The sequence below is a fragment of the Palaemon carinicauda genome, chromosome 43 (assembly GCF_036898095.1).
Source record: "Palaemon carinicauda isolate YSFRI2023 chromosome 43, ASM3689809v2, whole genome shotgun sequence".
Lineage (NCBI taxonomy): Eukaryota > Metazoa > Arthropoda > Malacostraca > Decapoda > Palaemonidae > Palaemon > Palaemon carinicauda.
In genome coordinates this window covers 19,800,050-19,822,554 of record NC_090767.1, presented here as the reverse complement: position 1 = coordinate 19,822,554, position 22,505 = coordinate 19,800,050, and the positions used below count along the sequence as shown (strand labels likewise).

The 22,505-nt window shown below is 39.7% G+C and overlaps 1 long non-coding RNA gene across 1 annotated transcript in view; it reads left to right on the top strand.

Annotated features, from left to right (window-relative positions):
* Positions 1–22,505, top strand: part of LOC137633440 (uncharacterized) — a 376,441-nt gene that overhangs the window by 266,492 nt on the left and 87,444 nt on the right. The gene's annotated exons all lie outside the window — the stretch shown is intronic.

Sequence of the window (22,505 nt, the reverse complement as noted above, 5' to 3'; positions counted from 1 at the left end):
TTTGACTTCTCTTGAAAACAAAATGTCTGACATTTCGCAAGCCCCCTCCCATAGACGTTGTAGGTCTTGCAATAGGCGTATTCCGAAGGTCTCGGTAGATCCTCACACCGCTTGTTCTGACTGTAGGGACAGACCCTGTCAGTTAGAAAATCGATGTGAGGAATGCGCCGGTCTTTCGGAATTGGATTTTGTCCGACTTTTAAAGTATTCTTCTAAGTTAGAGAGAATTAGAGCTAGGAGGAGTTCTTCTCACTCTTCTTTATTTTCCTCATCTCATGATCCTCTTCCTGATCCTACCCCTGTAGTGGCTACCCCCGATCCTACTGTGTGCCCTCCGCCTGATATGTCAGTGGTTTTACGTGCTATTCAGGCTTTAGGCGATAAGGTAGAGTCAGTGGTAAGTGACCATAAGTCTCTGATGGCCGAAGTGAAAGAGTTGAAGGCCAAGAGTGCAGTGGGTGAAGTTAGTGCCAGTGCTGTGACGAGTGCTAGTGTCGGTGCAGTGCCTTGTACTAGTGTTAGTGCCAGTGTGGTGCGTGGGGATTTTTCTGTGCGAGCCAGTCGTTCTCCCAGTCCGGGACCTCTTGCAAGCTCCCAAGCCCAGGGGAGAAGCAATGTCGAAGGGCATAAGGGTTCGGCAGGCCTTGTTAGGCGCACAGAATCATCCTCAGTGGTTGCGGGCGTGTCTACCACAGACCGTCACTCCCACTTGCAGACGATTGAGCCCGTCTTCCGCTCGTCCGCTGATCTTCTCTCGGGGAAGAATCGTTGGTCTCAGGTCTCTAGACCTCTTAAACGCAGAGTCCAACCCACGAGTGCTCAGCCAGGTTGCAGTCGTTGGCTCAGCTCTGACTCGCCTCAGTCTTCTAGCGATTGTACTCCGCCCAAGAGGAGTAAGGTACAACAGAGCTGCACCGGTGGTGCAACCACTGTTATGGCTTTACCTCAGTCTGCTACTGTCTCTGCTGATCCCAAGTGGTCTATGCTTCAGTCCATGCAAGCTCAGCTTTCGGACCTGATGCGTGAGTGTCGTGCTGAGAGTGCTGCACCTCCTGCACCTGTGGTGCACCTATCTCCTGCACCGGTTCAGCCTGTGCTGCACCCTCCTGCACCGGTGGTGCACCAACCTCCTGCACCCGTTCAGCCTGTGCTGCACCCGCCTGCACCGGTGGTGCACCAACCTCCTGCACCCGTTCAGCCTGTGCTGCACCCGCCTGCACCGGTGGTGCACCAACCTCCTGCACCCGTTCAGCCTTTGCTGCACCCGCCTGCACCGGTGGTGCACCAGCCTCCTGCACCGGTTCAGCCTGTGCTGCACCCGCCTGCACTCGCTGCACCCAGTCGCAGCTCCATCTGCCAGGCGTACGATGTTGAACCTCTTCCACCTGTGAGTCAGTCTGCTCAACTGCTGCACCGAGCTCTACCCGTGCACCCTGATCCTGCTACTCAGACATCTCTGCTTGCTGGAACTTTACCTTGTTCTGCACAGCCTCGATCTATTCACGCTTCACTCATACCACAGGAACAGGAACTTGCTGCACCTCCTCCTTCCACCTCTGTTGTTGTTCCTGCTCGTTCTGACTCTGCGGTTCAGCATTCGTATCCGATCCCGTCGCCTCATTCTGGGGTTGAGATTTCGGATGATGAGGAAGCACACCTTGATCCCTCTTCGGATGTGGACGACTCCAGACCCTCTCCACAGTCTCTTGATTTTCGAAAGGTCTTGGCTCTTCTCAGGGAGGTTTATCCAGACCATTTTGTCTCAGCTATACCCCGCTCTCCACCATCTGAGTTTTCGCTGGGAGTGCAACAAGCTCAGTCTTCCTATACCAAGCTTGTCCTAGCTAGATCCTCCAAGAGGGCTTTTAGGATCCTAGGGGAATGGCTGCAGTCTAAGCAACTTCTTGGCAAGACTTCCTTCATGTTCCCTCCAACGAAGCTCACTTCGAAAGCGAGCGTTTGGTATGCCACAGGGGAAGCACCAGGCTTGGGAATACCTGCCTCTGCCCAGGCTGACTTCTCAAGTCTGGTAGACTCGCCTCGAAGATCTGCTATGAGACGCTCAAAAGTGTGTTGGACCTTTTCGGACTTGGATCACTTGCTTAAAGGAGTGTTTAGAGCGTTTGAAATGTTTAATTTTCTAGACTGGTGCCTGGGGGCCCTCAGCAAGAAAACCTCCCATACGGACAAAGATTCTGCCATGCTGTTAATGTCCTGTATGGATAAGGCCATCAGAGACGGATCGGGCGAGCTAGCGTCCTTGTTCGTGTCAGGGGTTTTGAAGAAAAGGGAACAGCTGTGTTCTTTCCTTTCCGCCAGCATTACCCCTTGCCAACGTTCACAACTTCTGTTTGCTCCTCTTTCGAAGTTTATTTTTCCCGAAGAGCTCATTAAAGATTTGTCGGCTGCTTTGATTCAGAAAGACACGCACGATCTTGTGGCTTCTTCGGCTCGTAAGTCTAAGGCTTCCACCTCAGCCCCTAAGACTTACCGCTCCCCAGTGATTGATACTCCTGCGACTAGATTCATACCGCCCTTTCGTGGTAGAGCCCCCAGCCGAGGAAGCTCCCGTCCAGACTCTTACAGAGGCAAGTCCAGGAAAGGATCCAAGTCATCCAAAGGAAAACACTGACTCTCCGATTCTCCAGACGACAGTAGGAGCCAGACTCAAGACCTTCTGGCGAGCTTGGGAGATGAGAGGTGCAGACGCACAGTCTGTCAGTTGGCTGAGGTTCGGTTACAGGATTCCATTCTTCCTTCAACCACCTCTGACCACTTCGCCCATCAACCTCTCTCCCAACTACAAAGAGGAGGACAAGAGGCTAGCTTTGCAACAGGAGGTGTCGCTTCTTGTGCAGAAGAAGGCTGTGGTTGTAGTCCGGGACCATCAATCCCCGGGCTTCTACAACCGCCTCTTTCTTGTGGCCAAGAAGACAGGAGGTTGGAGACCTGTCCTGGACGTCAGCGCTCTCAACGAGTATGTCACCAAGCTGACGTTCACGATGGAGACGACCAAGTCGGTCTTGGCAGCGGTCAGACAGGAGGACTGGATGGTCTCATTGGACTTGAAAGATGCTTATTTTCACGTTCCGATTCATCCAGACTCCCAACCTTTCCTAAGATTCGTTTTCGGAAAGGTCGTCTACCAATTCCAAGCCCTGTGTTTTGGCCTAAGCACAGCTCCTATGGTCTTTACCCTTCTGATGAGGAATGTAGCCAAGTTCCTTCACTTGTCAAACATCAGAGCCTCCCTCTACCTAGACGACTGGCTGTTGAGAGCCTCCTCGAGTCGTCGTTGTCTGGAGAATCTTCATTGGACTTTAGACCTTATCAGAGACCTGGGTCTATTAGTCAATTTGGAAAAATCTCAACTCATTCCCTCACAATCCATCGTGTATCTGGGAATGGAAATTCAGAGTCAGAGTTTTCGGGCTTTTCCATCGGCCCCCAGGATAAGCCAAGCCCTCGAGTGCATCATGAGCATGCTGAAGAGGAACAGTTGCTCAGTGAGACAGTGGATGAGTCTCACAGGGACTCTCTCGTCCCTAGCCCTGTTTGTCGAGCTGGGCAGACTCCACCTCCGCCCTCTTCAATTCCACCTGGCAGCTCATTGGGACAAGAGTTCTACCCTGGAAGCAATCTCTATCCCTATCAACCAAGAGATGAAGACCACTCTCCTGTGGTGGAAGCACAACCTTCTTCTCAGAGAGGGTCTATCCTTGGCCATTCAGACCCCCAATCTTCATCTCTTCTCAGATGCATCGGACTCGGGCTGGGGTGCAACCTTGGACGGAGAGGAATGCTCCGGAATGTGGAACGAGGAACAACGATCTCTCCACATCAACTGCAAGGAACTGCTGGCAGTTCATCTAGCCCTGTTGAACTTCAAGTCCCTCCTGCTAGGCAAAGTGGTGGAGGTGAACTCGGACAACACCACAGCCTTGGCTTACATCTCCAAACAAGGGGGGACCCATTCGAGGAGCCTTTACGAGATCGCAAGGGACCTCCTCATTTGGTCAAGAAGTCGAAACCTCTCTCTAGTCACGAGGTTCATCCAGGGCAATATGAACGTGTCAGCAGATCGTCTGAGCAGAAGGAATCAGGTCATTCCCACGGAATGGACCCTCCACAAGAGTGTGTGCAACAGACTTTGGACCTTGTGGGGTCAACCTACCATAGATCTGTTTGCCACCTCCATGACCAAGAGACTTCCTCTGTTTTGTTCTCCTGTTCCAGACCCTGCAGCAGTTCATGTGGATGCCTTTCTACTGAACTGGTCCCATCTCGACCTGTACGCATTCCCTCCGTTCAAGATAATCAACAAGGTTCTGCAGAAATTCGTCTCGCACGAAGGGACACGGCTGACGCTGGTTGCTCCCCTTTGGCCTGCAAGAGAATGGTTCACAGAGGTACTACAATGGCTAGTAGACTTCCCCAGGACTCTACCTCTAAGAGTGGACCTTCTACGTCAACCTCACGTAGACAGGTTACATCCAAACCTCCACGCTCTTCAACTGACTGCCTTCAGACTGTCGAAAGATTCGCTAGAGCTCGAGGCTTTTCGAAGGAGGCAGCCAGGGCTATTGCCAGAGCAAGGAGGGTTTCCACTCGTAGGGTCTACCAGTCTAAGTGGGAGGTCTTCCGAAGCTGGTGTAGAGCCAATTCAATATCCTCTACCAATACCTCTGTGACCCAAATAGCTGACTTCCTGCTTCATCTTAGAAATGAGAGATCCCTTTCAGCTCCTACGATTAAGGGATATAGGAGTATGTTGGCCTCAGTTCTCCGCCATAGAGGTTTGGACCTGTCTTCCAACAAGGACCTTCAAGACATTCTTAAGTCTTTTGAGACGTCTAAAGATCGTCGTCTTTCCACTCCAGGCTGGAATTTAGACGTAGTCTTAAGGTTCCTTATGACATCTAGGTTCGAACCTCTCCAGTCAGCTTCATTCAAGGACCTTACCCTCAAGACTCTTTTTCTCGTTTGCCTGGCAACAGCTAAAAGAGTCAGTGAGGTTCATGCCTTCAGCAAGAACATTGGTTTCACGACCGAGTCTGCTACATGTTCTTTCCAGCTTGGATTCCTAGCAAAGAACGAGCTTCCTTCACGTCCTTGGCCTAGATCGTTCGAGATACCTAGCCTTTCCAACATGGTAGGTAACGAACTTGAGAGAGTTCTTTGCCCTGTCAGAGCTCTCAAATATTATCTAAAGAGGTCTAAACCTCTCCGAGGACAGTCAGAAGCCTTATGGTGTGCCATCAAGAAACCCTCGAGACCCATGTCCAAGAATGGGCTTTCGTATTATATAAGGCTTCTGATCAGAGAAGCACATTCTCACTTAAAGGAGGAAGACCTTGCATTGCTGAAGGTAAGGACCCACGAAGTAAGAGCCGTAGCTACTTCGATGGCCTTTAATAAAAACCGTTCTCTGCAGAGTGTAATGGATGCAACCTATTGGAGGAGCAAGTCAGTGTTTGCATCTTTTTATCTGAAAGATGTCCAGTCTCTTTACGAGAACTGCTACACCCTGGGACCATTCGTAGCAGCGAGTGCAGTAGTAGGTGAGGGCTCAGCCACTACATTCCCTTAATCCCATAACCTTTTTAACTTTTCTCTTGAATTCTTTTGTTGTTTTTATGGTTGTTACGGTAGGCTAAGAAGCCTTCCGCATCCTTTTGATTTGGCGGGTGGTCAATTCATTCTTGAGAAGCGCCTGGGTTAAAGGTTGTGTAGAGGTCCTTTAGTAGGGGTTGCAACCCTATATACTTTAGCACCTTGGGTTGATTCAGCCTCCAAGAGGAACGCTGCGCTCAGTAAGGAAGACGAACTTAAAAAAGAGGCAGAGTAACGGTTCAATTCGACTTCCTTACCAGGTACTTATTATTTCATTTGTTATTAGAGATAACTGTTATATGAAATGTGGGGATACTTGGCTATCCTTTAATCTTGTTCACTGGTTTTCACCCACCCCCCTGGGTGCGAATCAGCTACATGATTATCGGGTAAGTTTAATATTGAAAAATGTTATTTTCATTAGTAAAATAAATTTTTGAATATACTTACCCGATAATCATGATTTAATTGACCCTCCCTTCCTCCCCATAAAGAACCAGTGGGATCGAGGAATAATTGAGGAGGTGTCAACAAGAAGTACTTGAGTACCTGGCCACAGGTGGCGCTGTTAGTACACCCCCTTCTAGTATTGTGATAGCTGGCGTATCCCTCCTTAGATTTCTGTCGGGCAACGGAGTTGACAGCTACATGATTATCGGGTAAGTATATTCAAAAATTTATTTTACTAATGAAAATAACATATTTCCTTGTTTCCTTTCCTCACTGGGGTATTTTTCCATCTTGGAGCCCTTGGGCTTATAGCATCTTGCTTTTCCACTTTTCCAACTAGGGTTGTAGCTTAGTAATAATGATAATAATAATATGAAACAGATTTATTACCAAAATGTTATTCTTAATATGGTCTGCATATCTTTCAAATCATTAGAATTCAATCTAAATTGTGGGCGTTGTATTCGTGATACAAAGAAATGTAGTGTACTTCGTAGTATAGTCTTCTGATTGTAGAAGTTAATGCTTATATACAGAAAGTTAATTAATTGTTTTGATATTCCTAGACTTAGAAATAGCTCACTTATTAGATTTCAACTATGAAAATAAAACAAAAGGTTTTCCTGTTCGTCACAATTTGCAAACTAGACCATTGATCCGTCGACTTTACTCACTCCAAAATATGTAAAACAGAGCATTGAGGACTTTGGTTATTATGTAGGTTACAAAAACATAAATTAACACTTGAATTCCTACGAGTACACCTTAGTATTAGAAGGAATACTCTGTTACAAATGTATACGTATAGACTTTGTCTACACCTTGATATGAAAAGGATTACTCTGTTACTCATGTATACGTATAGACTTTGTCTACACCTTGATATGAAAAGGATTACTCTGTTACTCATGTATACGTATAGACTTTGTCTACACCTTGATATTAAAAGGAATACTCTGTTACACATGTATACGTATAGACTTTGTCTAAGCAATTAGTTGTGTTTGTGAGAAAATGTCACATTTAGATGATAGGATGGCCCAGCGGTCTCCATCTCCTGATGGTGAATGAAGACGAAAATCGAAAGCAATGCAAACTTTAGAAAAGTGAATAACTCTCAAGATTAATTCTTCCTAGAGTTTAGAATTATACAGTTAGGCTTTAATGAATGATGAAGATATTATTCAAAAGTTCAGTAATGTATAATTGCTTCTATTATCTTTATTGTCTTGAGATATTCTTAGAAGTATGACTGAAGTATTTAACTTTCTTTTTCAGATTATCGACATCAGTACGAAGTACAGTAGAAGACTTAACAACATCAATGAAGAATCCATAGACGATTTTATCAAGAATCAAGAGAGCATCGATAATTACACCTTTTCTTAATTTCGTTTCGGTGAAGTCTTGGGTTTTTTATTCGAATAAGAATAGGTGTATTTTAGGTCCAAATGAAAGAATTGAATAATGCAAAATGTTAGAGGAAAATTCTACTTTGCTAATTAACAATTGAGTTTATTCTTGAGAGCTTGTGAATATATACACATACACGTAAGGTAGAATGTCTCGTGGAATTGTGGAAGATCCGAAGGAGAGAATCTCTGAAATGTATGAAAGGTTTATGTAAAATTTATTTCATTCTTTCATATTTACATTCTATGAATATTGTTTGTTGAAATTTGTTATTTTTAGAAATGTACGGAGATGTCAGCGAGCTTAAAGATTTTTATATATAAGGAATAACGTTTTTTTTTGTGTTAAGTACTGTAGTATATATTTGAAATTCAAGATATTTTGCATTGGTAAGATGTTGAAGTTTATCCAAAAGTAAATTCATTGGTGTGGAATCAGGTCTAACATCCAACTCAGAAGAAGGTTCAGGTCCGATTCAGCTTCTAGAGAAAAAAGCGTCTTAGGAATAGTTTCACTCAATTCCGTCCGTTTTGTCGTTTCTAGAAAGTGAATGTTAATTTCTCATTACTCGGAAGAAGCGTTTTATCGTCATTTTTTGTTTATACTTAGACTCTCCGTTTTAACTTTGAGACGTTAGTGAATTGCAAACGGTTATTCCTAAATTAGTTATGAAGAAATACATACATTCTTTCGTTTGATCTATTGAGCAGTTTTTTTCTCAAATTTTGTCTTTCAAAATAATAATAATAATGATTGAAATGATAGGAATATTCAAAACGATAATATAAATAAAGATGTTTGAAATAATTAAAATTATAATAATAATAACTGAAATAGTAATAATTATTGATATAATTCGAATAATAATTTAAGGAATAATTGAAATGGTAATATCAATTTTTGTTTCAAATTAAAGTAATTGAAATAATAGTTGAATAATTAGAATAATAATAATAATAATTAAAACAGCTAATATTATAATAATCGAAATAATGAAAATACATATAAAGAATTCAATATCAGATTTATTAAAGAAATAAAAGTAATATAACAACACCAGAAGCAAAACATTTGAAAATATTTTGTATGAGAAAAGAAAGTCTTATGACTCCGGTAAAAAATTCTTTGACAATTTTGATTAAGTTCACTTATTGTTTTACTTGCCGAGTTTAAAAGGACACCTAATTAGAGTTTATATATTGTTTAAAACAGTGTATTCCTTTTTTAAAACAGTTTAGTTCTTGTTTAAAACAGTCTTCATTATTTTTTTCAGTGCCAAGTATTTCAAAATCACTCTTGTAGACGCTGTGTTAATTCTAGTACAATGTGAAAGGTTCAACATTGTTGGTATTACACACACAGTTAGACATATCGACATCACAGTCCTGTAAAGAAGACTCTGTCTGTATTGGCAGAATTCCATTGTATTTAATTATGTTTATATTAATGGTGACTATTATAATGGGTACATTAAGAGTTTGTGATCCATTGGCTGTTCTAAAAAGCTCGCTGCCATTCTCTGTGCATTTGATGTATGTTGTATTTTATTGTATTTCATGTTTAGATTTATTATTAGCAGACGGAACACATTTTGACGTAGCAAAGGTTCTATTTTAAACTCACACTTGAATGTTTACCAATCCTGAAACTACATGACGATAGTGAGAAAATTCCAATTGAGAAAGGAGTTAGACAGGGAGACCCCTTCTCGCCTAGATCATTCACAGCATTTCTTAATTGAAAATAAGCAGCAAATACAGATCTGGGGAATTTCTATGTCATGAGAGAGAGAGAGTGAGAGTGTGTGTGTGTTGAGGCATAAGTAGTGGCTGCAAGTGTTGGAACGCGTTAAAGACATGATTTTCAACGTATAGGTCTTTTCGTACATGTTGCTTAGCCGGGGTTTGTAAATCTGATGGCAAGGGATAGACTCCCCTTGCGGTGTGTAGGTCTTTGAGTATGTGCTGCTTTGCCGGGGCTTGTAAGTCTGACGGCAGGGGTAGACTCCCCCACAATGTAACGTAGGCTTTGTAGATCGCCAGAGGAGGTGCGAGACATGAAGAATTAGATAGGGACGACCAACCACCTCTTACCATTTCTGCCAGTGAGAATTCCTTTATATATTCTTTCTCCAAGTCCATGTGATGAAGATTATTCTAGAATAAATCAAATAAAAAAGTGTAAAATACTGCACTTATTTAAAAATTTCATAAAATCACAGATTAAATATTTAAGCAAAATAATATAAAAGTTTTCTGAGGTTGAATGTAGAGTTTCTCTCTCCAGGGATTTCGCTGAGACATTTCAGAGAACAATGTAGAGTTGGGGGTATCATTATCATTATCATTATCATTATCATTATAGCAGACGATATCAAACAAAGTTATTCATTTTATGTTCTTAGGAAGATTAGTCTTTGATGGAAGTCATTATTCAAGGCAGGATATAATTGTTATAAGATAGCATAACCAGAATGGCTAGTCAAATGTTTAGGCTATTCAGTAGTCAGTCTTGAGTTGTGGGAATGGATAGTTGGATAGTCAAATACCATATGAGATAAGGTTAGTTGATAGCTAGACTTATGTTAGGCAATAGTTGAACCAGATGGATAGTTGACTACGGTACGAGAGAGAAGTTTTGAAGTATCAATATTAACCAATTTTAATCGAGATAACTTCGAGTGTTAGAAATGTGTTCTGCCTGTTAATAATCATCGTAGGATTTTGTATATATAAATATATTCTGTCTAATCCCATTACAGCAAATGAGCAAAATCTTTTGAGTTCTGTTTAGAAGTCAAATTTTGGTCGGGATTTTCATAGCTGTGAGCACAAGTTTGACCTCGTAGATCAAGAGAAGACATTCTTCTTCTTCTTGTAGTAGGAAAAGGTGTTTGTTCACACTAAAGCCAAGACTGTTTCTGTGTCCGTTTCATGAGATTAGGCTGAGAAAACCACAGGTCAAAGTGCCGGTGAAAAAGATAAAGCTTCGGAAATGTTATTCGATAGGTTAAAAAACTTAATTGTTTAATGAGAGACTGAAATTTAAACTTTATTAATTTTTCCAAAGCGATACTGATATCAAATAGAGTAATCTTTTAGTCTTGAATTTAATATATTTGCCTGATTAGTCTCTGAAATTTAATAATTATAGATCTGATTGAATTTTTCTAGATATCAAGTGACCTCAAGTTAGTTTTGTGACATCTTAATTGTTCGAGCAATAGCCTGCGATACTTGGTCTCTTTCGCATGATATATTTAGTCACCCTTCAGGAGGTTAGGACATTGAAGTGATAGATTAAGTGGGATGATGTTTTATGTTCTATTGACTTTTGAATCAAAATGTTTTTGCTGAGATCAGAAAAACATGTTATGAACTTCAGCTTTAGACAAAAAAGGGAATCTGTAATGCAGTAGTTTTTTTATCTGATTTTATATTGTTAGATTACTACTTATCTGAATGTAGATTTTTCATTTGTTTTCTTTATTTAGCAGTGTAGAGGATTTACAAAAGTATAGATTTTTAATAAGTTTATCATAGAATGTTTTTCAGGCAATTTATTTTTGACTAGGTAGCATTAGCTTATGTTGTGATTGCTTGATTATTATTACAAGAATACAAACCCTTGTTTACTCCGTTTTTGCTTTTCCATGGCCAGAGTTTTAAGGAATTATTGGGATTCTGGCAATATTGTTTGCTTGCCAATATCTCACCCACTTCAAGCGGAAGTAGCTATTGCCACAGTTTAATCCTGTTCTTTGTGCTTAACACACTTGTCTGCTCAAACTACTATTCAAATCTTTATGCTTGCATTTGTGTTTTTCTCTCTCAGATATGATGAATACAAATGCTTCAAAGTATGTATGAGAGCTGGACCTGGCCTTGAAGGTTCTTCTTGAAGCTCCTCCTTGGAGGTCGACCTACATCCTTTAAGAAATGATGGATAAGATCAGAAAATCTTGTTATTAATGATGCCAATTTGATCTCCCTCCTGATTTTTGTGTTAAAAGGAACTATCTGGTGACGGGGCAATTTGTTACCCTGTCCGATACGGGCAGTTTGCCTTTTCCATCCGAGGACTTCTTCTGGAACCCTTCCGAGGACTTCTCCTGGACGCCTATTCCTTTTAAGGACTTCTCCTGGACGGCTGTTCCTTTCGAAGACTTCTCCTCGACGCCTGTTCCTTCCGAGGACTTCTCCTCGATGCCTGTTCCTTCTGAGGACTTCTCTTGGACACCTGGTCCTTCCGAGGACTTCTTCTGTACGCCTGTTCCTGCCGGGGACTTCTCCTTGAAGCCTGTTTTTACCCAACTTGTTTGTAATAACAAGTCAAATCCTAGAGAGCATATCTAGAAACACTATCTCTTTACTAACGAGAAGTGCTCTGAGTTTTTTCATTGGGAGAAGTGTCGGCTAGAGCCCCTCCAAAGACCTTGATGTCCGTGACGTTTCTTTGACTCTAACATTCTGCAGGAATCACTCGTTATTTCAGGTGTCTTTTAGTGCTCATTTTTGGAAGATGTAACTTGCTTCACCGCACACTACCTGAAGGACTGCACCCACAGATCACGAGATACATTCTCATTGGGTCCAGTGGTGGCTGATAACAATGAATTTAGAAGCTCATACTTCAACAGAGAGACTTACGTATTGTCACGTCTTCAGTGGAGTGAAAGAAAAATTGATTGGATTTTCAATCTACTGACCTGTCCTCCCTTTGGAGTATAAGTATAGAAAACCACTTATGCAGGGGAGAACAAACTTAATATGTTTTTATACATATGAGAAATCTACATATAAATTGTTTATAACAGGATACTCACTCTTGTTCTCTTGCTTGAGAGTACACTCAGGCACACTGTTCTATTTGTTTCCTTATTTCCTTTCTTCCCTGTGCTATCAACCTTGTTGGAGCTCTTGGGCTTATAGCATCTTGCTTTTCCAACTAGGGTTGTAGCTTAGCAAGCAAATAATAATAACAATAACAGTGTTTGATGGTGGACTAATCTCTTGATTATATATGAGGCCTGACATCATGACCTTGGCTCTTTTTTCATGATAATCTTTTTTATCTGGGGGTAAAGGGTCGGACAGATGCCTTACATAGCACTGGGACGTCCTCTCCCCTGAGGAAGATTTCCCCTATATAGGACAAGGGTCTGTATTTGCAAAGGAACAAACGACAGAGTTCAAAAGATAATTTGTATTTTTCTTAACTGTACCAACCTGAGTCGTTTATATTTCCTGCCTCATCCACCTCGCAAGTCCCTGAAATTCTGTTCTTGGAAAAGCAACAACTGATTAAACACCTATAAATAACTCTGGTTTATATTGCTAGGAAAAATACAAATAATTTTCTGAGAATTTGTATTTTAAAACTATTTTATTATTGTGAATATTACGATGTTTATAAGGCTGTACTGTATAGGATTTTGCTCATTGCTGCAGTGCGAGTTTTGTATCAAAAGGTTTTTGTGACTTAATTTGATTATTGTTAAAGAGAACTTTTATGTTGAACTCAGTTTATGTTTAAAATCTGTCATTTCTTTTGGTATAAGACTGGGTTTCAACATTCTAAGACTGAGAATTATTTCTTATGGACATATCAACGAAGGGAAAGAACTAGGAACGGTAACTAAAGAAAATGGGTAGATATGAGACTAGCGGGACTAAAAAGACCCTGAAGAATATAGACTTTATTCTTTATATGTTAAACTCATTAAGATGATGCAATGGTTTTTATTATGGTTCTCCTACAAGTTAGCAAAGAAAGCTATATTCTAGTTTGGCCTTAGTGAAGCAAGTTCGATACATTTAATAAATTGTTATATTGGTTAGATGTAGCTATAGCGTACAATCCTTTTCTCAGTGGGGATACCTCAACGTGGTGAAAGGGTTTGTGTATCGCCATGATTAAAGTTTTACTATTCAGGGCCACTCATACTAGCTTGGTTTGCTGTGAGCGATCAGACTAAAGTCTCCCACCATCACCAATCCGCAGTGGCCAGCGTGGCGATGGAAATGGCCAAACCCCAGACATGACTAAGGACATGTCTGAGGCCTTTGTCCTGCAGTGGACCAGAAACGTCTAGGTGTTTTTTGTATGTAAATGTATTAGTAATGGTTTGCTAGTTAATGAGTATGAAGGTAGATGTACAATGTTGCATTTTTATTCCAAGTTGTGAAAATATGTTTACAGTAGTAGTTAATTCTTATAGAACAAAAGCAAGATAAAACAATTTTAAATGAATTGATTAGATTGAAATATTATTAATTATAATATTTATAGGTCCAATACTAAAGCATAAACATAAAACTAATTAATAAGATTTGAAATTCAGTCAAATGTCTTAATCATGCCTAACACGATTCCAGTCTTATGCCAAACGAAATACCATTTTGTAACTGACATTGCCATTGTATCGAGTCTAAAGTCTGAGTTCTCTTCCAGATGTAGATGTAGATGATTTGGAAAGAAATAAAGGCCAGTGGCCGCACCTCAAGGGGCTGATCTCACGGAACGCGCAAGGCAATACTAAAGACGTCCCTCCCTGCTTGTCAGAGGCCGTGCAGTCGTCAGATTGTGCCGGAGTTACTCCCGTTGCTATTGTGGTATGTGTCTTTTATCTCTGAATTGGAAAATTGATTATCTGATAACTGTTTTTGTTATTGGGAGAATGTATTCGCTATGTCGTCTTCCAATTGGTTAATATTAACTGAAATTGGTTGTCTCGATTTAGGTAAGAAAGTTAAGTTATAGCTTGAGATTAAGCTGTTGAAGTTTCTATCCTTTATATAAAGCTTACGTAGTTATATAATTCTAAAAGGTGTTTTTTTTAATGTCACTGAAATAAAGGTAATCTAAAACTTAAAAAGGATTTGAGGAAAATCTTGAGTCACAATTGTAATTTGACTGACTGTCAGAGTTTCAAATTCCACTAATAACAATGCAACGTTGTTTTATGAAATTATGACTTGTTAAATAAGTTTATTTATATTTTGTAGACTTTCATCGATCAAAGACCATCTATAACAATGCTAATTAGTATTCCTTTTAATGATAAAACAGTCATTAATTCCAAAGTTACGTGATAATGGTCTGAAGAAATACGATACGTGGAAAGTATGATAAAAACGCAAGTACAGTATTTGTGTCCTTTATCATGGGACAGAAGGTGTCTTCCTTATCAGATATCGTCTAGAGATGATTTCAGTTTTGCCGTATATTCTAATTCCTGTAGTGATGTGTAAAGTAGATTCTAAGTCCAGATTTTATGAACATAGTCTTCTGAAAGCAAAAGAATTGGCTGTGGGTTTTCCACATTACTTTTAGAATTGAAATACTTGGATAAACTTTATATATTCTGCTATTAAGATATTTACCTGAATAATAGTGTGTTTCAAATGTGACTTTATTTGTCAGGCAATTGGCTGTGTATTTATAATTGAATAGATTGATTACAATGGAATATTTGTCTACTTTTTATGAGAAATATTTGTTTAATAAATTTGAATATAAACACTTAGTGTACGCCTAATTAAACGTAAGAATTTTGGAATGTAGAATCACTTTCAGGTGAAAACAAAATAGTTAACTAATTCAATTCAATTATACCGTTGCATCTAAAAGAAACGAAAAATGCAAAGAATGTGAATTTAAATTTGTTAATTCTCAGACATTTTTAATTTACGATTGCGACTTGTCCCACGAAGGACATGGAAGAGTTGGGCACATTTTTCATTACATTTAGGTTTTTGAAAACTTCCGAGAGAGAAGACCGGCATCACCCTATACATGTCCGATACATCGCACGCGTTGTTCCTCTGTGGGCGATCGAGTGAGGGAAAGTGAACAAGCATCTCTGTGGCATCAGTTCATCTTGAGTTGATGCGACAACCTTTTGTAATATGAAGTTATCTGTTTGTGTATTTTGATTCCCTGCTTATCTGCATCGAAAGGCGATGTGAATGGTCTTCCTGATTCTGAGTAGACTCGTTGGTTTTTGTTCGATTAAGCGGTGTAGAAATTATAGTCTTGGAAAAAATCATGGAGGCTCAATATGACGATGTCTTTGTCGTGTATTGGAGTCTTTCTATAGATGAGGAATGATTTTATATGCTGCTGATGTGTAGTGTGAGGGCTTTTCTAAAGCCAGGTTGTGTTTCTTCTTGAATATGTTCCCAGGAAGTTCTGATTTTTAAGTAGAGTTTTTATGTTCTTGTAAATCTACTTGTAATGTGGAGAGAATATACAGTATTCTTCAATATTTCTTTTTTATCTGGTAGTTATCAATGGAGATTTTTGTGTTGCCAAGTTTACTAAGATTGTATAACAGAGTCTGGTGCTTTGGGAAATCAAATTGTTCCGTCGTTCTGCCAAAGGATAAAACATGATGTACTTTGGAATCCGTACATTATGCTAATAATGTTCAAGCTTTTTATTTTGTTCTCATGCCCAGAACATTTAGAACACAAGAGGTTGATATAGAACAGAAATCAATAGAAAATAATTATCAAACAAGAATTTTATGTTCTTAAAACTCAAAATTTTTTTAAGAGGAGGAGTTAGAAAAGAACTCAGTTTTCTTATCAGATTGAGGTAGATAAGAGATTGATAAGTTTATAATGAGTTTTCTTTTTATTTGGTCACTGTCAGTCAGTTTCCATTCTGTCAGTTTATCATGCAAGTTATAAGCCCCCAAAGAGTGAGCTGGCATGACAGATGTCTATCATATTTTGATTATAAAATAGTTTATCAAGATATGTCATCCTATTGCTACACTGCACTCATGTAGGACTTGCACAAGACTTATCTTTGAAACTAATTAGAATAGAATGCGGTAAAATAGGAGGAGTAAGACGGCTAATTTAGAGGAGATAGAAGCAATGACTCCTCGAGAATTATTGGGTCCTTTGACTGGTCAGATAGTACTACATTGGATCCCTTTGCCGTTTCAGCTCATTTTCCTTTGCCCACAATACACTGGAAAATTCTTATTCACTCAAAGGGTTAACTACTGCACTGTCATTGTTCAGTGGCTACTTTCCACTTGGTAAGGGTAGAAGAGACTCTTTAGCTATGGTAAGCAGCTCTTCTAGGAGAAGGACACTTCAAAATCAAACCATTGTAGTGCCAGAGCTTCTGTACCACGGCCATCCACTGTCTTGTGTTAGAGTTCTCTTGCTTGAGAGTACACTCGGGCAGACTATTTTATTTCCTTATTTCCTTTCCTCTCTGGCTATTTTCCCTGTTGGACCCCTTATAGTATCCTGCTTTTCCAACTAGGGTTGTAGCTTAACTGGTGATAATAAAAGTAATAATAATAAGTCAGAAGAATATAGTTCATTTGAGTTAATATTAAGACAGAACACTGGTCTATCTGACCTCTGAATCAATGGGAAAATAGATAGTGATGATTCGAACTTGATGAGAAGAGATAAAGAAGCGTTGGATAAAAAAACTTGTCGTCTCATCCACTTTGTAGAAGTTTTTTGCTGATTCATGTTCTTAGTTTTGGTCAGTCTTGCGAATCAAAACTGAGAGAGAGTAATTTTTGTAGACTGTAATGAGAAATTCATCTCCGCCGTATCTTTGGATTTCCTTTCCACACTGGGCTATTTTTCCCTGTTGGAAAATCTCACCTCTTATGTCAGAAGTGTCCCTCCTTATTCATGACAAGTTCCTGAGTTTGTCTTATTCTGTAAGTTTTTTTGCTATCAGTCTATAATACAAAAGGTGTTATCCACTTGTGTTAAATCAAAGCAAAATGCCTTTCAATATATCTTTCATTGTCTTCTGATTGGTTTGTAAATGACTTGGTATTTTTAATACTTGATCTATACCAAAACTTCTGTTTCACCCAGAAATTCGTTTTTCTTCCTGTCCATATCGCAAAAGGTGTTATCCACTTGTGTTGACTCAAAGTAAAACGGATGTCAGCTTTCCTTGTATTTCCTTAAGATTTATTTATAAGCAGCTCAGTATTTCAAGTATTTGTTTTATGAAAAGCTCTTCTATAGTTTGGTTCTTCTTGGACCTAATTGGTTTCTGCTATTAAGTCAAGACTGCCTTTAGTCAGAATTGAATCTTGAGGTTAATCCTGTCTTTGTATGGAGTCAGAAAGTAATAAACACAAGATTTTCTTATAGAAATATGTTCTATATTGCTCCTTTTCAGTCCTGGGTTTTGACAAATGTATTGGAGGCTTTGACCTTGGTATGTACTCTCAAGATGCAGTCTTTGGTGCTTTTACTGCATTGCAAAAGTGTCAGGTCACCTTAGAAGGATATTTTGCTGGTTTTCTCCCCTTCACTTGCGGGGTTTTTCGATGGATTTATTACATCCTAGTTTTGCAGAGTTAATTCATAGCTGCTTACAGTACATCAGATTGAAATCCTTGTGTGTTTTCAGTGATGGTCTAGAAATGGATATTTTATGCCTCTTCATCACTTGACAAATATTGGAAGAGTCTCTGCCATGCTATGCTTTTGTCTTACAAGACAACATATCTTATAGCTCCAATGTCAAACCCACTGAAGGATGTTGTCCTTTGCCTCTCTGAGGTCTTGACCTGAGCAGTGATGGCCCAGTGGGCACCCTCGTACGATGTGTTATGCTGTTTGTAGTGTTGTCCTAAATGGGAATTCAGGGTTGGTGGCTAAACCCCATTTGTGGTGGTTATCTGCCCACTTTCGCCCTTGCTCCGTTCAGGGTTACCCAGTCCTTCCTGGTGAGGGTTGTTTCGCTGGACAGGCCTTTGTTTGGGCTGGGCAACACCTCATGGGATGGCCATTGGTCGCTTCCTGCCACTTCTCTAGCCTGTGAGCAGCTGATCGTTTTGGTTCTTGTCCATCCACTGTTGCAAAGCTTTGGTGGGATTTCAGTCGTCACCTTCTTCGTGGTGATTGGACACTGGATGCCTGGGGTCATTAATTTGTTTATTCTTTTCAGTATTTGCTGGCATTTCTTGTCGGGTGGTAGGATACTGGCTATTTTATGTAAAGATCGTAAAGGGGTTGATTTTACGGTGCCAGTAATAATCCGACAGGATTTATTTAGCTCTGGGTCTACCTTATGCGCATGGCATGATCTTGGCCCACACTTATGCTCACTACTCCACAGTAGAGTAACAGAGTGGCAGGGCTTTTTGTCTCAGAGTCTCAGGGTTTGTTCTTCTGTAGCTGGTGTTGGCGAATTTGCTGAGGAGGCTGTTCCTAGTTGCTACTTTATGTTTGCTATTGTTTGTATGCTCTTAAAAGGAGAGCGTTCTGTCAAGGGTGACGCCTAAGAAGACTGGGTAGGTGTGATTGTCCAGTTCTATGTCACCCCATTTGATCTTTAGCTTTCTGTTTGCCTCCATACAGGTTAAACTTTTGTCTTCCTCGTAAATGATGAAGAAGACCTTCTATTCAGTCATGCTAATAAGGTTGACTGTGATGTTAACTGCTACATTACTTGCAGTCAGGTTCTTCGATTCTTGGTATTTGTGTATACCAGAGAATAAAGTCTGCTTTAACCTTTTTGTCAGCTGGGGTTTTTGGTGTTTGTGCCTTGAAAAACATTTTTGTGTTTGTGCAGTGGATAAGGCATGTTGGCTATTCCAAAATTATGCTGTTTACTTTGTTTTCTGTGAATATGCTATTTATTTTCAATTCTATAAATATAGTATTTGTTCCGTTGCAAATTGTTGATAAATCATTTCTCCATTGTTCTGGTGATTATTAATTCAATTGTGAGTTGGCGAAATTGTCTATAGCCATCCAGTTTCCCGTAAAATAGAAAGAAACGAGACTGGTGCAACAGGACGTTGATCACCATTGTTGGGTTGGTGATAATATTGATAACTTTTGTTGATGTTCTACATTTGCCAAGAGGAACCTATCACTGTCTCTTGTTTGCAAGAGTACAGTGAAGCTATTTTCATAGTGAACAAGGTTTTAGAATGGTGACCATCATCATCATCTCCTCCTACGCCTATTGACGTAAAGGGCCTCGGTTAGATTTTGCCAGTCGTTTCCATGTTCAGCTTTTAATTCAATACTTCAAAACGCTTTCTTGTCCGTCTCTACCATCGCATAGTAGTTTGCTTGCTTTGAATCGTTTGACGTTGTCGTTTGTCAAATCGGTCAGTGCAGGCCTCAAGCTTTATGGCAAGTGCTTGTCCTTTGTCGCTTGTGAGTCTGTTTCCTTGCTTGTTGTGCATGATAAGTCTGTAGTACACAACTATTGTCTTGCTTGTCGAATGAAGTGATGTACTGTGGAGCAGCTGGTCCCCTATTTCTTCTCCATGCATCTTATATATCTTCATTAGGTTCTGTCAAGGGTGACACTTAGACTCCTCTTAATCAACCTATAAAATTAACTTTTAACTCTGAAGTCAGATCTTTCAGTTCTTAGCATTCCTTTATGCCTGAGACTCCAGTCTGCTTTGACCTCTCTCTCTCAGGTTTATTGTCTGTTTGTGCTCTGAATAAAGTATGCATTTATTCATACTATATTCATACACTCCATGGCATGAAAAAGCTATTCAGTGTCTTTGCTTTGAATATGCTATTCATTTCATGTTCCTTGAATAAGTTGTTAATTATCTATGGCTTGAGTATATAATTTTTTGTTCCCTGAAAATGCTATTCGTTGTCTCGTTAATTCGAGGTTCTTCTGTCTTCCTTCTCGATAAAAGACTCTGCCATTATTCTGTTCCCTTGCTACCAACTGTGTATTTATGTGCGGCCATTCTGTTTCTCGTAAAATGAAAAGAAGAGAGAGACTGTTGTCACCTCTGGTCAGTTGATCAACTGTTTCAGTTGGCATTGGTGAATCATACACCATTGATACCTTTTTTTCTTCTCATTACATTTACGAAAATAAACTTATTGCTCTGTCTCATTTGGGGAAGTACCGTTTATAGTTATTTGCTAATCGAAATCCTTTCTAATGTCATATGAGCTTTGATTGGATGAGGTTTTAGAAGGACGTCCTACTGTGTATAGTAGCTTGCTTCCTTCAAGTCTTTTTGAGGTAATCGTCTGTTAAATTGGTTTGTGAAGAAGTCAAGCTTTTTATTAAGTGACAAGTTCCCATCATTTTCCTTTGGATTTGCCTACAGTTGTCCTCACAATCTTGGTCTATGTCTAGCGATTCTGGTTGGAGTTTCGTTGCCCAATACCCATACACCTTTGTGTGTGCTTGATCTGGGGCACACTGAAGTTGTCTTGCTTGTTGAATAAAACCATATATCGCATATTGATTGATCCTCTTTTGTTTTTTCTCTACATTTTATATTTCCCCATTTTACCCTGGTGCAATTTGGCCCAAACTCCTAAATCCAGATCTCATTGGTGCAAGACTGAAGCTTGTTCTTACACCAAGATAGGAGTAAAGGATTTTTCAATCTTGTTATATTCTCGTTGCTTCTACAATGTTGACATCAAATTGATTTGGATGATCTCTGCCTATTTCATCTGCTAGTGGAGACAGGGACTTTTAACATTTCCTCATGAATAGAAATGACTTGGAGATGACTTAGAAAGGACTTATGATATTACCTTATTGAGAGCCTAAATAGAAATCTGTTATTGAGTCTTGGCACAATTATTACCAATTGATTAGTCGTGTTCGTGGGACTTTATCATCCTCTGGTTAATATCCTCGCCCAAATTGGTTGCTGTTCCTTTTGCACTATTCCTAATATGTTGTCTGTTTAATGAAGTTTGATGAATATTGTAGAAATAGTGGATGATTTGCTTCATTCCTAGAAAGTTTACTCGCACAGATAGAGGATTTTCTCTTGAAATTTGTCCTCCTCCTTGTTTGGAATTTGCCGCTGTGTCAGCCAGTTGAAATGAAGATCATTGTGAAGATATCCAAACCGATACAATATCAAGGACAATCAGAGATTTCAGACGGCCATTTGTTAAAACCGCATAATTGGAAAGGGACATTATAAATAAATCTCGCCTTTTGGTTAACAGAACAAGCAGGAAATAACTTTATGTACAGATTGTTTGATATTACGTAAAGGTCAGGCAGTAATTTGCCAGCCCAGGAAGGTATCCGACTGGTGTCTTATGGTATTGAAGGTTACCTTAGTACCTTAAGCACGTCTCTCGTAGCCTTGCCTGGGCGGGCACGCTGCCTGTGCTATCTCGTCTGTTCGGGGGAATGCAACGCTAGTTCGATCCGGCGTCTCGCTGGGGTGAGTTTAGCGGACGTCGGGACAGTACCCCGGACGGATGTCACCCCCTTTTCCAAAGTCTTTCGCCCATCAGAGAAGCATCGCGTGTAAACGATGTTTATCGGACGTGTGTTTGGTCCTGCTGCTTTCTCGGAAGTTTTCGAAACCTGGTTTAATAAAATGTGCTCGAAACGAAGACTCGTGCGTTCGTTGGCGACTCGTCACATTTAAGTAAATTATAGACATCTGATCATTAATGAAGATTCATTTACATTTTTCAGTTTTTCATAATTCTTCTGATGCTATGATATGAATAATGTAGAATTCAGGTTAACTATTGTGTAATTCAATTGAATAAATACTTCATTTCACTATTCAATCGTTTGACTAAGCACACACTAAGTATTTCTTATTCAGGAGGAATGAAACAGGTCCATTTCATGAAAAGTAGTGAAGTAAATAAATAATTTCTTTGTAATCAAAATATTTGATTTGTAAATATATGGAAAAAATGTGTTTGAAGTTTGAGGTCACATTTATAATACATTCTTAGTTTGGTGAATTAAATTTTAATTGGAATTTATTATTTATACAATTATTTTTTATATGAAAGGAATGTGTAACTTATGGCCAATTCTAATGCTTTTTTTAATATTCTATATTCTTAAACTGGACTTATTTTCTATGATATTGCATTACAGAAATTAGAATAGACAACAAAACTGAAATGACACCCCAAGTGTCTTATAGAGAGTACACCTTCCGATCACATGGTATAGGTACACGGATACTCATCTTGTGTAAACATACTTTCTGCCGACAGTATTCCATCTGACCGTGATGTAGAATGGAA